Raw genomic sequence first — 13553 nt, 5'->3', positions numbered from 1 at the left:
CCCGACTGTAGGCAAAAATGCGGACGACCAGGTTTTTGCCTACGGTCGGGAAACCGCATATGGCCGAAAACGCAGCCGACCAGAGGCTGCGGTTCACTCCGGTCGGCTCATAGACATGCATTAAATACGGTTCCCCTATACGGCTGAGTGCGGGCGCCGCGATTAAGCCCCGCCCACCCCTCCTCCCAGCCGTATACGGGAACCGTAAGTACAAAACGTAGTGTGAACCCAGCCTAAACTGTATTAAAACGTGTAAAAATTTTAACCCATATACAGTTTTAAAAGATGTCCGGTTGCATCAATTTTTAAGAAAGAAACCATCTAAGTTTTTAACTTTTCATTCCATTATGAATAAAGTTTTACTTGTTTGATTGAAATTCCAAGGACAAAAAACTGTGCAAAGTCAAAAAAACGTATGGTGAAAACCGTATGGAACCAAACGCACATACGGTTCTGTACGGTTCCCATTGACTCCCATGTTAAAAAAAACATATACGTTTTTCATACGGTTTTTCACCCGGACCAAAAACCATGGTGGGCTACACTTTTGGGTACTGGGAAAAAAAGGCCAAAACCGTACAGGATGCAAAACGGACACAACCTGATGCATCTTTTGGCATACGGTTTTCAATGGAGAGTCAATGCGTACGGTTTTCAATACGGTTCCGTACGGTTTTCACATTGAACACGTATATGGGAACTGTATTGAAAAAAACATGGTGTGAACCCGGCCTTATAGTGCTAGGATCATGGCAGTCCATATAATGGTTTCCATACATTGAGGGAGATTTATCAAAACATGTCCAGAGGTGAAGTTGCTGAGTTGCCCATAGCAACCAATCACATCACTGCTTTCATTTTTAACAAGCCCTCTGCAAAGTGAAAGAAGCGATCTGATTGGTTGCTAGGGGCAACTGGGCAACATTTCCTTTGCACAGGTTTTGATAAATCTCCCCTGAAATCTCTATAATAGGGGAAGATTTATCAAAACCTGTCCAGAGGAAAAGTTGCCCAGTTGCCCATAGCAACCAATCAGATCGCTTCTTTCATTTTTAAAAAGGCCTATGAAAAATGAAAGCAGCGATCTGATTGGTTGCTATGGGCAACTCAGCAACTTTTCCAATGTCCATATACCGCTTGTCTTCTGTACAGTGATCACCGTATAGAGCCTTATATTAGAATGTCAGCGTCCATGTTCCGGTTACCATGTACACAGTGCTATAGTGCCATATATTGGATGTATAATAGTGTGTAAATAGCTGGCACCAGCTGGCACCATGGCGTAGGTCTCTGAGCGCCCCGTGCATGATGCCACAGGATGGGTTGGCGACGTGTCGTACTAGTAGTTCTGGGAAGTGCCTTGTAGCAGTGATCAGGGGGACAGGGATGGCGGTGAACGGACCGGATTTACCTGCTGTACCGCACTACCCGTGATGAAGGCGAGCGCCTCCGAGATAAGGGCAGTGCACCGTGCCCCAGGCAGCATGTTATCTCCAAAAGGGCCCTCTTAAAGTGACAGTCACCTGTAGAGGTTGTAAATCGGGGTTTCCCCAGCCAGTGTGCCTCCAGCTGTTGCAAAACTACAACTCCCAGCATGCCCGGACAGCCGTTGGCTGTCCGGGCATGCTGGGAGTTGTAGTTTTGCAACAGCTGGAGGCACACTGGCTGGGGAAACCCTAGTGCATATAGAAGACTTCAGCAGGTGTTGTGTCTGGACTGTTCCACGTGTTTCCCAGTATGACACCAGCTCCTGGCGCAGCCGCCGGACTCCCCTGCGCCTGGCACTCACCTGGTCACCGTGGTAACCGTCCCTCAAGCTGGCATCTCCTTATTGAATATGTATGAGCCGGGACCTGATCGTCTGACGTTTGCCCAGGGGGATATTCCCCCCCCACCTGTACCCGGGGGACGTATCTGCTGCCAGATTTTATTTCACTATCAGAATTTTTTATTATCATAATATGAATAAACTAAAAAAAATATATATATATATATACATATATAATATATGGTATTTAATTTATTTTTGGCTAGAATTTTAGTGCTCTTATTTCAGCCATATGTGTGTGTGTGTGTGTGTGTGTGTGTGTGTGTATATATATATATATATATATATTTATTATACAAATCTCTAATGGGTAGTGGATTAACCCCTTGAGGACTTTACATTTGGGCCTTGAGGACGCAACAGTTATATGGAATGAAATTTATAAAAAGCAAACCACTAAAGCCCCATTCAGAAGGCGAAATTTTCGAGCAGAATCTGACAGAGATTCTTCAGGCAGCACTTTGCACATGGTGGGGTTTCTGCATGGAAATTTAAATAATGTCCGCCGCAGCGAGAATTGACAATTCTTTAAAAAAAAAAAAGATATATATATTTTTTTTTTTTTGTGTGGAATCCGCTCGAAAATGCATGGTCTACGGAGACTGCATGGTCCTTGCACCAGCTGTTGGCCACAAAATAGTGTTTTTTTTTCCTTTTTCTTTTTTTAGGATTTTAGGCTTTTTTTTCATGCTGAAAATGTGTATGTATGTATGTGTGTATATGTATATATGTGCATATATATATGTGTGTATGTGTGTATATATATATATATATATATATATATATATATATACACACACACACACACAGACGACGCCCAACTTTTACAGTTCAGTGCTCCGACCACCGCTCCTCTGGTCCGAGGTCATGATCTCCTGCTATGGCCTATAGTAGTAGGTCCCGGGACCGGAGGTCAGAGCACCGAAGATGATGTGCCGCAGAAAACTTACCATGCGCGACGCTCTGTTTCTATGAGCGCACGCACGGGACGTCAGTGACGTCCCTGCGTGCGCTACCTCCCGGCGGCCCCTGCGTTTTTAAAGTTAACGCAGGGCTGCAGAAAGGTAACCAGGACATCCTTGTGTCCCGAAAAAATCTTTAGGGACACAGGAAAGTCCCGAATGTGACAGGGGAAATTAATCACTTTATTCCCCTGTGCCACAGGTGCCACAGCATTTTCTCTTGATCCCCTTGTGCTATTTATTTCCCCCTTTATTGCCCTGTGCCACTTTATAAAGGGGGGGGGGGGTGATGAATTTCTACTGTATATGTATATATAATACAATATGGCTGTCAATTGTGGTGTTTCTCCTCACATAGACTTCTAAGGCCATGTTCACACAACAGAAAAATTCCATTGCAGCAGAGTCCTATTATTTTGAATTGAACTGCATTGCCATAAATGAGGATGGGGTATGTCTGCAAGGTCATTGCTCCGAAATAGCGTGAATAGCATAGAATTCCGTTGTGTGAATAAGCCCATAGGGTTTGAGAATACGAAGGGAAATAATGAGAACAATTTCCTCTTTTCCTCAGAAATCCTCTTTTTGTTCCGTGCGAATAAGAAGCGTTATTGACACTTATTTGTAGCGGAATTTTGAGCAGAAATACAAAGTCCCATTGACACGGCAGAATTCAGATCCGTGTCTGAAATTACAGTGCCGGGGACTGGCAGAAGTCCCATTAAACTCAATGGGGAGGCTTATTCCAGGCGGAATTCTTGCACTTGTAAAACCACAACTCCCAGCATGCCTGGACAGCCATTGTTCATATTCTTGCTTTCTATTGTATGAAGCAGTGCGAGGCCATGCCGGACCCCGCAGGCCCCTGATTCCGTATGGAGACTGTTCCGACGTCTTCATGCAGAGACAGACATTTAAAGGGGTACTCCGGTGGAAAACTTTATTTTTTTTTTATTTTTTTATGAACTGGTGCCAGAAAGTTAAACAGATTTGTTAATTACTTCTATTAAAAAATCCCTTCCAGTACTTATTAGCAGCTGTATGCTACAGAGGAAATTCTTTTCTTTTTGAATTTCTTTTTTGTCTTGTCCACAGTGCTCTCTGCTGACACCTCTGTCCGTGTCAAGAACTGTCCAGAGCAGCATAGGTTTGCAAAGGGGATTTTCTCCAGCTCTGGACAGTTCCTGATACGGACATCAGGTGTCGGCAGAGAGCACTGTGGACAAGAAAAAAAAAAAAAAGAAATTCAAAAAGAAAAGAATTTCCTCTGTAGCATACAGCTGCTAATAAGTACTGGAAGGGTAAAGATTTTTTTTTTATAGAAGTCATTTACAAATCTGTTTAACTTTCTGGCATCAGTTGATTTAAAAAAATAAATAAAAAATGTTTTCCACCGGAGTACCCCTTTAAATGGTAATTATGGTAAGTGGGCACACTGATAAGGTGTCATGGCGCAGCACACACTGGCACAGGCTGAGGACCCCTCATACCCTCAGCTCATGTGAAATTCACAGCAAGGTGACTGCAGCTTCTCCCAACAGAGCCCCCATTCATCTGCCGCCTGAATTAATAAAGGGGTCTCAGTTCCCTCCCCGGGCCGTTCCGGCCTCGCATACGGTCACTTGTGTCTTACTAACGTTTACTCTTTGCCCCGACCTACAGACCCAGTCTAGGATTCAGCTGGTCACCAGCTTCTCTTCCAGCCTTGCCGGACCCCTGAATAGTCTATGTCTCCAAACTGTGGACCTCCAGATGCTGCAAAACTACATCTCCTTCTGTCTGGGCATGCTGGGAGTTGTAGTTTTGCATAATTCGTACCTACATTCCACGTAAATTGTCCATTCAGGACAGACCGAGCTGCCTGGACATTGAGATTAGAGATGAGCGAACTTACAGTAAATTCGATTCGTCACGAACTTCTCGGCTCGGCAGTTGATGACTTTTCCTGCATAAATTAGTTCAGCTTTCCGGTGCTCCCGTGGGCTGGAAAAGGTGGATACATTCCTAGGAGACTCTTTCCTAGGACTGTATCCACCTTTTCCAGACCACCGGAGCACCTGAAGGCTGAACTAATTTATGCAGGAAAAGTCATCAACTGCCGAGCCGAGAAGTTCGTGACGAATCAAATTTACTGTAAATTCGCTCATCTCTAATTGAGATGAAGCAGAGGAGAATTTGCCACTGAACTGTTGCGTTAATGTTTTCCAAACAGTGTGTCTCCAGCTGTTGCAAAACTACAACTCCCAGCATGCCCGGACAGCCAACGGCTGTCCGGGCATGCTGGGAGTTGTAGTTTTGCTACAGCTGGAGACACACGGAGTTTAAAATATACTCAATATACTTTTGACGTATTATTCGTATCGTCGGTTTGGGTCTCAGTCTTGAGACCCCCACTGATCAGTAGCGCCCCCTGGCTTGCAGCTATCTCTGCTCTGCAGCCCCATTATAAGTCTATAGGGCTATCCAGAGATCACTGTGAGATCACTGTAAGGGAGTGTAGCATGCTTGGTCTCCTGATAAGTGAGGGTCTCGGCACTGAGTCCCCGACAGATCAAAACTTCTGACATCTCAAAAGTTTTTTTCTAAATGAAAGTTAGACATCACAAAGTGCCCCGTTCCAGGGTAATGAGAAACTGAGAAAGTTTCCAGGGGCTCCCATATCCTAGGAATATATGGTAGAATTTAGAGATGAGCGAACTTACAGTAAATTCGATTCGTCACGAACTTCTCGGCTCAGCAGTTGATGACTTATCCTGCATAAATTAGTTCGGCCTTCAGGTGCTCCGGTGGGCTGGAAAAGGTGGATACATTCCTAGGAATGAGTCTCCTAGGACTGTATCCACCTTTCCCAGCCCACCGGAGCACCAGAAAGCTGAACTAATTTACGCAGGATAAGGCATCAACTGCCGAGCCGAGAAGTTCGTGACAAATTGAATTTACTGTAAGTTCGCTCATCTCTAGTAGTATTATTTGAATACCATATGGCGGTATTCCTTAGGCACTTAAAGGGGTACTCCGGTGAAAAACATATATTTTTTTTTTTTTAAATCAACTGGTGCCAGAAAGTTAAACATATTTGTAAATTACTTCTATTAAAAAATCTTAATCCTTCCTGTACTTATTAGCTGCTGAATACTACAGCGGAAATTCTTTTCTTTTTGAAACACAGTGCTCTCTGCTGACATCATGAGCATAGTGCTCTCTGCTGACATCTCTGTCCATTTTAGGAACTGTCCAGAGCAGCATATGTTTGCTATGGGGATTTCCTTTTACTCTGGGCAGTTCCTAAAATGGACAGAGATGTCAGCAGAGAGCACTGTGCTCGTGATGTCAGCAGAGAGCTCTGTGTTCCAAAAAGAAAATAATTTCCGCTGTAGTATTCAGCAGCTAATAAGTACAGGAAGGATTAAGATTTTTTTTAATAGAAGTAATTTACAAATCTGTTTAACTTTCTGGCACCAGTTGATTTAAAAAAAAAAAAGTTTTTCACCGGAGTACCCCTTTAAGGCTTTACTTTCATAAAAAAAGACAATAAACTTTTATGTCGTTCAGGTTCCAGAGGGATAAAAAAAAAACGGAGAAAAAATCCAGGGGCTCCCATTTTCCTAGGAATATATGGTAGTTAAAGATGAGCGAACTTGCAGTAAATTCGATTCGTCGCGAACTTCTCGGCTCGGCAGTTGATGACTTATCCGGCATAAATTAGTTCGGCCTTCAGGTGCTCCGGTGGGCTGGAAAAGGTGGATACAGTCCTAGGAAAGAGTCTCCTAGGACTGTATCCACCTTTCCCAGCCCACCGGAGCACAGGAAAGCTGAACTAATTTACGCAGGAAAAGTCATCAACTGCCGAGCCGAGAAGTTCGTGACGAATCGAATTTACTGTAAGTTCGCTCATCTCTAATGGTAGTATTATTTGGATACCATATGGCGGTATTACGTGGACACTTAAAATGTTGCTGTCATAAAAAAGCCAACTTTTAACATGTTGTTCAGGCACGTCAAGCTATTGATCGTCCCTCTTGAGACCCCCGGTGATGGTGAGTTATGAGCCGGGAAGCAGGCGGTATTGTAGTTGGCGTAGACTTTTACGCAGAGAAAAGGTCAGATCTCCTGGCCTGGGATCAGACCGCAATACCGCCTGCTGTGTCTGCTATTAACTAGCCATTATAGTGTGCCTCAGGGGTGAGACCCGGTGCCATCTACAACATGTCAAAAAAAAAAATTAAAAAAAATTCTATGACCATGATACTTTAAATTCCCAAGTAATACCGCCATATATGCAAATGACACTACCAATATACTGGGCTGTTTCTAATGTGCATGAGTGTTTGAATGGGCACCTGTCACATGACAAGTCACAGGGTCAATTCAAAACCACCAATCGGAGAACAAGTGGGGAGAAACACTTCAGGCTGGTCCTATAGACTTGTACTGGGACTGCAGGATGGAGAGAACTGTGAGTCAGGTAGTGAAGCGCTAAACCACATGCTTCATCGCCCCCCCCCCCCCTTCCTGATCGGTGGGGGTCTCTACACTCATCTAAACTCTTTTTTTTTTTCACGTGTCTCTGTTACACACCAAAACAGTTCAGTGACAAATTCTTCTCTACTACATCTCATTGTCCAGGAAGCTCTGTCGGTAAGCACGAGACCTGAAGAGGAGCTGGGAAGATTGATCTATAGTTTGGGGGGGGGGGGGAGTTCCAGGATAACTTAAAGGGGTACTCCGGTGGAAAACTTTTTTTTTATTTTTTTATTTTTATTTTTTTTTAAATGAACTGGTGCCAGAAAGTTAAACAGATTTGTAAATTACTTCTATTAAAAAAAATCTTAATGCTTTCAGTACTTATTAGCAGCTGTATGCTACAGAGGAAATTCTTTTTTATTTTTATTTATTTTTTGTCTTGTCCACAGTGCTCTCTGCTGACACCTCTGTTCGTGTCAGGAACTGTCCAGAGGAGCACAGGTTTGCTATGGGGATTTTTTTCCTGCTCTGGACAGTTCCTGATACGGACATCAGGTGTCAGCAGAGAGCACTGTGGACTGTGGATTTTCCTCTGTAGCATGTAGCTGCTAATAAGTACTGGAAGGGTAAAGATTTTTTTAATAGAAGTCATTTACAAATCTGTTTAACTTTCTGGCACCAGTTCATTAAAAAAAAAAAAAAAATTTCCAAAGGAGTACCCCTTTTAACGGAGAATCCCAGCTTAGATGGGGAAGGGTCCCCCGCAGTCTCCTGCCCAAGTCCCTGGCTCTCTGCCTGCATGAGAAGGATACCAGAGGACAGTGTTTCGGCTCTCCCATAGAGATGAGTGGAGGGCATGTGCCAACCAACACAGGAGGAGAGCTGGGGTCCCAGGCAGGAGGTCGTGGGGGGGTCCCAGCGGTATACGAGTGATGATGGCTCATGGAGGTCGTCATCAAACTGTGGACCTCCAGATGTTGCGAAACTACAACTCCCAGCATTAGCACCTTGTTCTGCCGACTAGAACACCGCCCCTCCCCCAGTGATATTAAACAAAATAGAGGAAACATCTGTTCTATGAGAAATGATCAGAGAGTAAAACCTGACAAGTGTGATGTATCTTTCCGGGGATCCCAGCCATGGGGTGATCTGTCACTGTAGCATCCCGCCTAAATCGACACTTTTGAAACAAACCAAATGTGTAACGCCAAATAACAATGAAGCCTGGTACAGACCGATTGGGATTTTTCTTGTCCCGTGACGCCTGGTACAGACAGCAGCGCTTCTTCACTTATGCAGATTATATATTCGGTCCTATATCAATCACCCTAATCTGATATATATTGTGAAAGGCTGATATATATAGGCCCTTCGGAATCGCTAACTTTTTCCATATTTTATGATGTTCTGAGATCTTTGCGAGATGAAATGTGAACACTTTGTTCTTGCCTTATTCAGTGCTATAAATATTAACGTCAAGACGTCTCCCCCCCCCCCCATATTTAATCTCTCTTCATATCTGGCCGGGAAGGGATTACAAAGTCTATAGCCGCTGCCCTGTCCATTCATCCTGCAAGATAAGAGCTAGAATAGCTGTCTGTAACTTGTGTCTCTGCTTGTGGTAAAACTGGCTGCACAACTCCTATCGAAGGGTTACAAACATACTCCACTTCGCCTTACGTTAGTGCTTGTGGTGGGAAACCTGTTTTCAACATAGGTGCAGCAGTTTTGTGTAGGAATCCCCCTTTAAAGTCAGTGTTTCCCAACCAGGGGGCCTCCAGTTGTTCCAAAACGACAACTCTTAGCATGCCCGGACCGGCAAAGGCTGGGGGCGGGGGGGGGGGGGGAATTGTGACAATGGGGGGGGAGGAGAAAATGGGACAAGGGGGAGGAGAATGGGACAAGGGGGAGGAGAATGGGACAAGGGGGAGGAGAATGGGACAAGGGGGGAGGAGAATGGGACAAGGGGGGAGGAGAATGGGACAATGGGGGGGGAGGAGAATGGGACAATGGGGGGGGAGGAGAATGGGACAATGGGGGGGGAGGAGAATGGGACAATGGGGGGGGAGGAGAATGGGACAATGGGGGGGGAGGAGAATGGGACAATGGGGGGGGAGGAGAATGGGACAATGGGGGGGGAGGAGAATGGGACAATGGGGGGGGAGGAGAATGGGACAATGGGGGGGGGGGGAGGAGAATGGGACAATGGGGGGGGGAGGAGAATGGGACAATGGGGGGGGGGAGGAGAATGGGACAATGGGGGGGGGGGAGGAGAATGGGACAATGGGGGGGGAGGAGAATGGGACAATGGGGGGGAGGAGAATGGGACAATGGGGGGGGGGGAGGGGAATGGGACAATGGGGGGGGGGAGGGGAATGGGACAATGGGGGGGAGGGGAATGGGACAAGGGGGGGGGATCTTATTTTAACTTTTTTTTTTGTGGCCTTAAAAAAACTACCCACAAAACTGCCGCTCGTTTTGTACTCCCAATATGCAGATTTTGTTGTTGTTTAACTTCAAAAATGATGTATTCCCCCCCCCCCATTGTTTTTATCACTACAAGTCATGTGATTTATTCATTATGTGACTCAAAGATTTCTATTAAAGAATTAATAGTTAATAATGCCCAAAAGAGCGTAAAAATGACAAGAGTGACCGTGTAGCATCCCGCCTGGATCTCCACTTATAAAACAAACCAAATGTGCAATGCCTAATGGCAACGATGCCTGGTATAGACTTATTGAGGGAGATCTATCAAAACCTGTCCAGAGGAAGAGTTGCTGAGTTGCCCATAGCAACCAATCAGATCGCTTCTTTCATTTTCAAAGAGGCCTCTGCAAAATGCGATCTGATTGGTTGCTATGGGCAACTCAGGAACTCTTCCTCTGGACGGGTGTTGATAAATCTCCCCCAACTTTTCCTCTGGACAGGTTTTGATAAATCTCCCCCGTAGGGGGAGATTTATCAAAACCTGTCCAGAGGAAAAGTTGCTGAGTTGCCCATAGCAACCAATCAGATCGCTACTTTCATTTTCAAAGAGGCCTCTGCAAAATGAAAGTAGCGATCTGATTGGTTGCTATGGGCAACTCAGGAACTCTTCCTCTGGACAGGTTTTGATAAATCTCCTCCGTTGCGATTGTTCTCACCCCTGATACCTGGTGCATACAGCAGCACTTCTTCACAGTGCAGATTACATAGTGGCCTATACTGGTTGCCTTATCATGGCTTCGGCTGTGTTCGGCGGTGGCCACACGTCACCTTTCTGTACTCTCGCCCGGTCATGATAGCCGTTCTGTTGTTCCTCAGTAGTGTTCTAGAATTGGCTGCAGGTTGAAGGGATGCGTATGACCGATTCCTGGAGATTCTGCAGCGAGATTCATCCGCGTTGGTTGTCGCGGCTCTTGAAGTAATCTCTGCTCAACACACTGACTTTTTTTTTTTTGCACGCTCTAGTGAAGAGCAAATCTTGCACACCCAGGACGTACACACTTGTTTCCTTTATCTGTGGCTTCAGTCCATGTACTGTACGTGAGCGAACACACACAGATCACTTAACCCTGTCAGGGGCTTTCACAACACGTTAGGCCTTGCTCACATTGCCGTTGGACTCCGCTATTGGAGTTCCGTCGGCAAGAAGGACGGGAGTTTATTTATTTATTTTTATTTTTTTCTCTAAGAGCCGAGGAACGTGCTCTCGAATCATCCAGAGTGCAAGAAAAAGTGCAAACGTGTTACTAAGGGACCACAAATGCTCCCGGCATCCCCCTTGGTGTTAGCCATGGTATCTGCCCGCAGAGCCGATAACGGTCCGTACCCTGCCAAAGTAGGAGTACCCGGGGTGTTTGCAGGGAGGTGCGGAACCTAATAGCCACACACACCTTCCCTAGACCAGCAGGAGGGACACCCAGAAGGGCTACCGCATCCTGACAAATCCTGTGGGGACATAACATGCAAAAAAGTGACACAGTGACAAAAAGAAATAAGTGAATGTGTGCAGATATACTGCGCGGATATCCGGCCGGATCTATAAAAAAAAGTCTCTGATCCCAGCAGAAGGACGAGAGTTTAGCGGAGAACAAAATAGTTCAAGCACTATTTTTTTTTTCTCCGCAAAATTCTTGTAAAATTACCGGATCACAGACGGACCCCATGCAAGTAAATGGGGTCCGTCGGGACACGATAGTAGCCGTTTGCATCCGACCTGTTTTAGGGTCCGATCGAAAGAAGAAGAATAAAAAAAAAGCCAATCGGACCCTTAAATGGGTACTCCGCCCCTAGACATCTTATCCCCTATCCAAAGGATAGGGGATAAGATGTCAGATCGCCGCGGTCCCGCTGCTGGGGACCCCCAGGGATCACCGCTGCGGCACCCCGCTATCATTACTGCACAGAGCGAGATCGCTCTGCACGTAATGACGGGCAATACAGGGGCCGGAGCATCGTTACGTCACGGCTCCGCCCCTCGTGATGTCACGGCCCGCCCCCTCAATACAAGTCTATGGGAGGGGGCGTGGCGGTCGTTAAGCCCCCTGCCATAGACTTGAATTAAGGGGACGGGCCGTGATGTCATGAGGGGCGGAGCCATGACGTCACGCTGCTCCGGCCCCTGTATCGCCCGTCATTACGCACAGAGCGAACTCACTCTGTGCAGGAATGATGGCGGGGTGCTGCAGCGGCGATCCCCGGGGTCCCCAGCAGCGGGACCGCGGCGAGCTGACATCTTATCCCCTATCCTTAGGTTAGGGGATAAAATGCCGGGGGCGGAGTACCCCTTTAACGGGTTGGATGCGAACGGGGCCTTAGAGCAGTGGTCTCAAACTGTGACCCTCCAGATGTTGGAGAACTTCAACTCCCAGCATGCTCCCTAAAGTGTTCCCTTTATTTTTTTGGAGCAGTGTATGTTACTTCTGCCTTCTCCCTGATGATCTCGGTGCGGTCCCTGTAAGGCGCGCTGGTTGTCCGCCTTGTCGTGACAGGAAGTTGTCTTGTGTTGTGGTGTAAAAGAAAAGTACAAAAAAGCCGCTAAACACCGCCATCACTTTTTACACCGTGCCACCCTTGTTTGGATGTGCGGGCCCTTTTATTAGACTCCAGTGGTGGACACAATGCAATTTGGGAGACTCGTGGGGTGTAGAGGGACGCCTGGTAAGAGAAGACAGAGCCACGCTACTCACATGTAAGTTTAGGTTAATGTAGTAGAGAGCTGGGAGGCTGTGAAGTTGAGGCACTCTTCTGTGATCTCTAAAATTTGGAGGCTTATGTAGGCCTAACTGTGGGCCTCCAGCTGTTGCAAAACTACAAAACTACAAAAAAAAAATTATAATAATAAAAAATAAAAATAAATATATATATATATATATATATATATATATATATATTTTTTTTTTATTATTATTATTATTATTTTTTTTAAAATACATTTTAGTAAAGCAGCACAACCAAATTCATCTGAAAAATAGTGCCTGGTGCACAGTAGATTCTGGAGTCTTGGCGGCCAGGGATAACTCCACACGAACAGGAGCGGCAGGGTCTCCTATCACACATGGCGCCGCACTAGGGGGGGTGCGCAAGCGCAGTAGGTTAACGTGGTCATGGAATCTATGGGGGAGATTTATCAAAACCGGTCCAGAGGAAAAGCTGCTGAGTTGCCCATAGCAACCAATCAGATCGCTTCTTTCATTTTTGAAAAGGCCTCAGAGAAATGAAAGAAGCGATCTGATTGGTTGCTATGGGCAACTCAGCAACTTTCCCTCTGGACAGGTATGGATAAATCTCCCCCTATGTATATACATCTGGTGAGTGTTTTGAATCCCCTCCTTTGAATCATTTTAATTTTATTACTGACGTGTGACTGCATTATGTATTTTGTATCGGTAGAGTAATTTTTATGATTGTTTGCACTATGATTATGCACTAGGGCAGTGGTCTCCAACCTGCGGACCTCCAGATGTTGCAAAACTACAACTCCCAGCATGCCCGGACAGCCTACGGCTGTCCGGGCATGCTGGGAGTTGTAGTTTTGCAACATCTGGAGGGTCCGCAGGTTGAAGACCACTGCACTAGGGCAACCATATAACACACTACTGTAATATGATGAATTATGTGCACTTTATGTAATTTTATGAATGTATAATGGGGAGCCGGTTGAAACGTTGCTGCTTTTTTGGAACGCTTGTTTTTTGGCATGGAGTAAACACTTTGTTTGCACTTTACTATGGACTGTGTGCTGCAGGGCTTATATATATATATATATATATATATATATATATATATATATATATATATATTTTGCAAAAGCA

The 13553-nt window shown here is 45.5% G+C and overlaps 1 protein-coding gene across 4 annotated transcripts in view; it reads left to right on the top strand.

The window, feature by feature from the left end:
• Positions 1-13553, top strand: part of SLC4A11 (solute carrier family 4 member 11) — a 188920-nt gene that overhangs the window by 20797 nt on the left and 154570 nt on the right. The gene's annotated exons all lie outside the window — the stretch shown is intronic.

The sequence above is a fragment of the Hyla sarda genome, chromosome 1 (genome assembly GCF_029499605.1).
Source record: "Hyla sarda isolate aHylSar1 chromosome 1, aHylSar1.hap1, whole genome shotgun sequence".
NCBI classification, from domain to species: domain Eukaryota; kingdom Metazoa; phylum Chordata; class Amphibia; order Anura; family Hylidae; genus Hyla; species Hyla sarda.
This window is presented reverse-complemented; position numbering and strand designations above follow the sequence as displayed.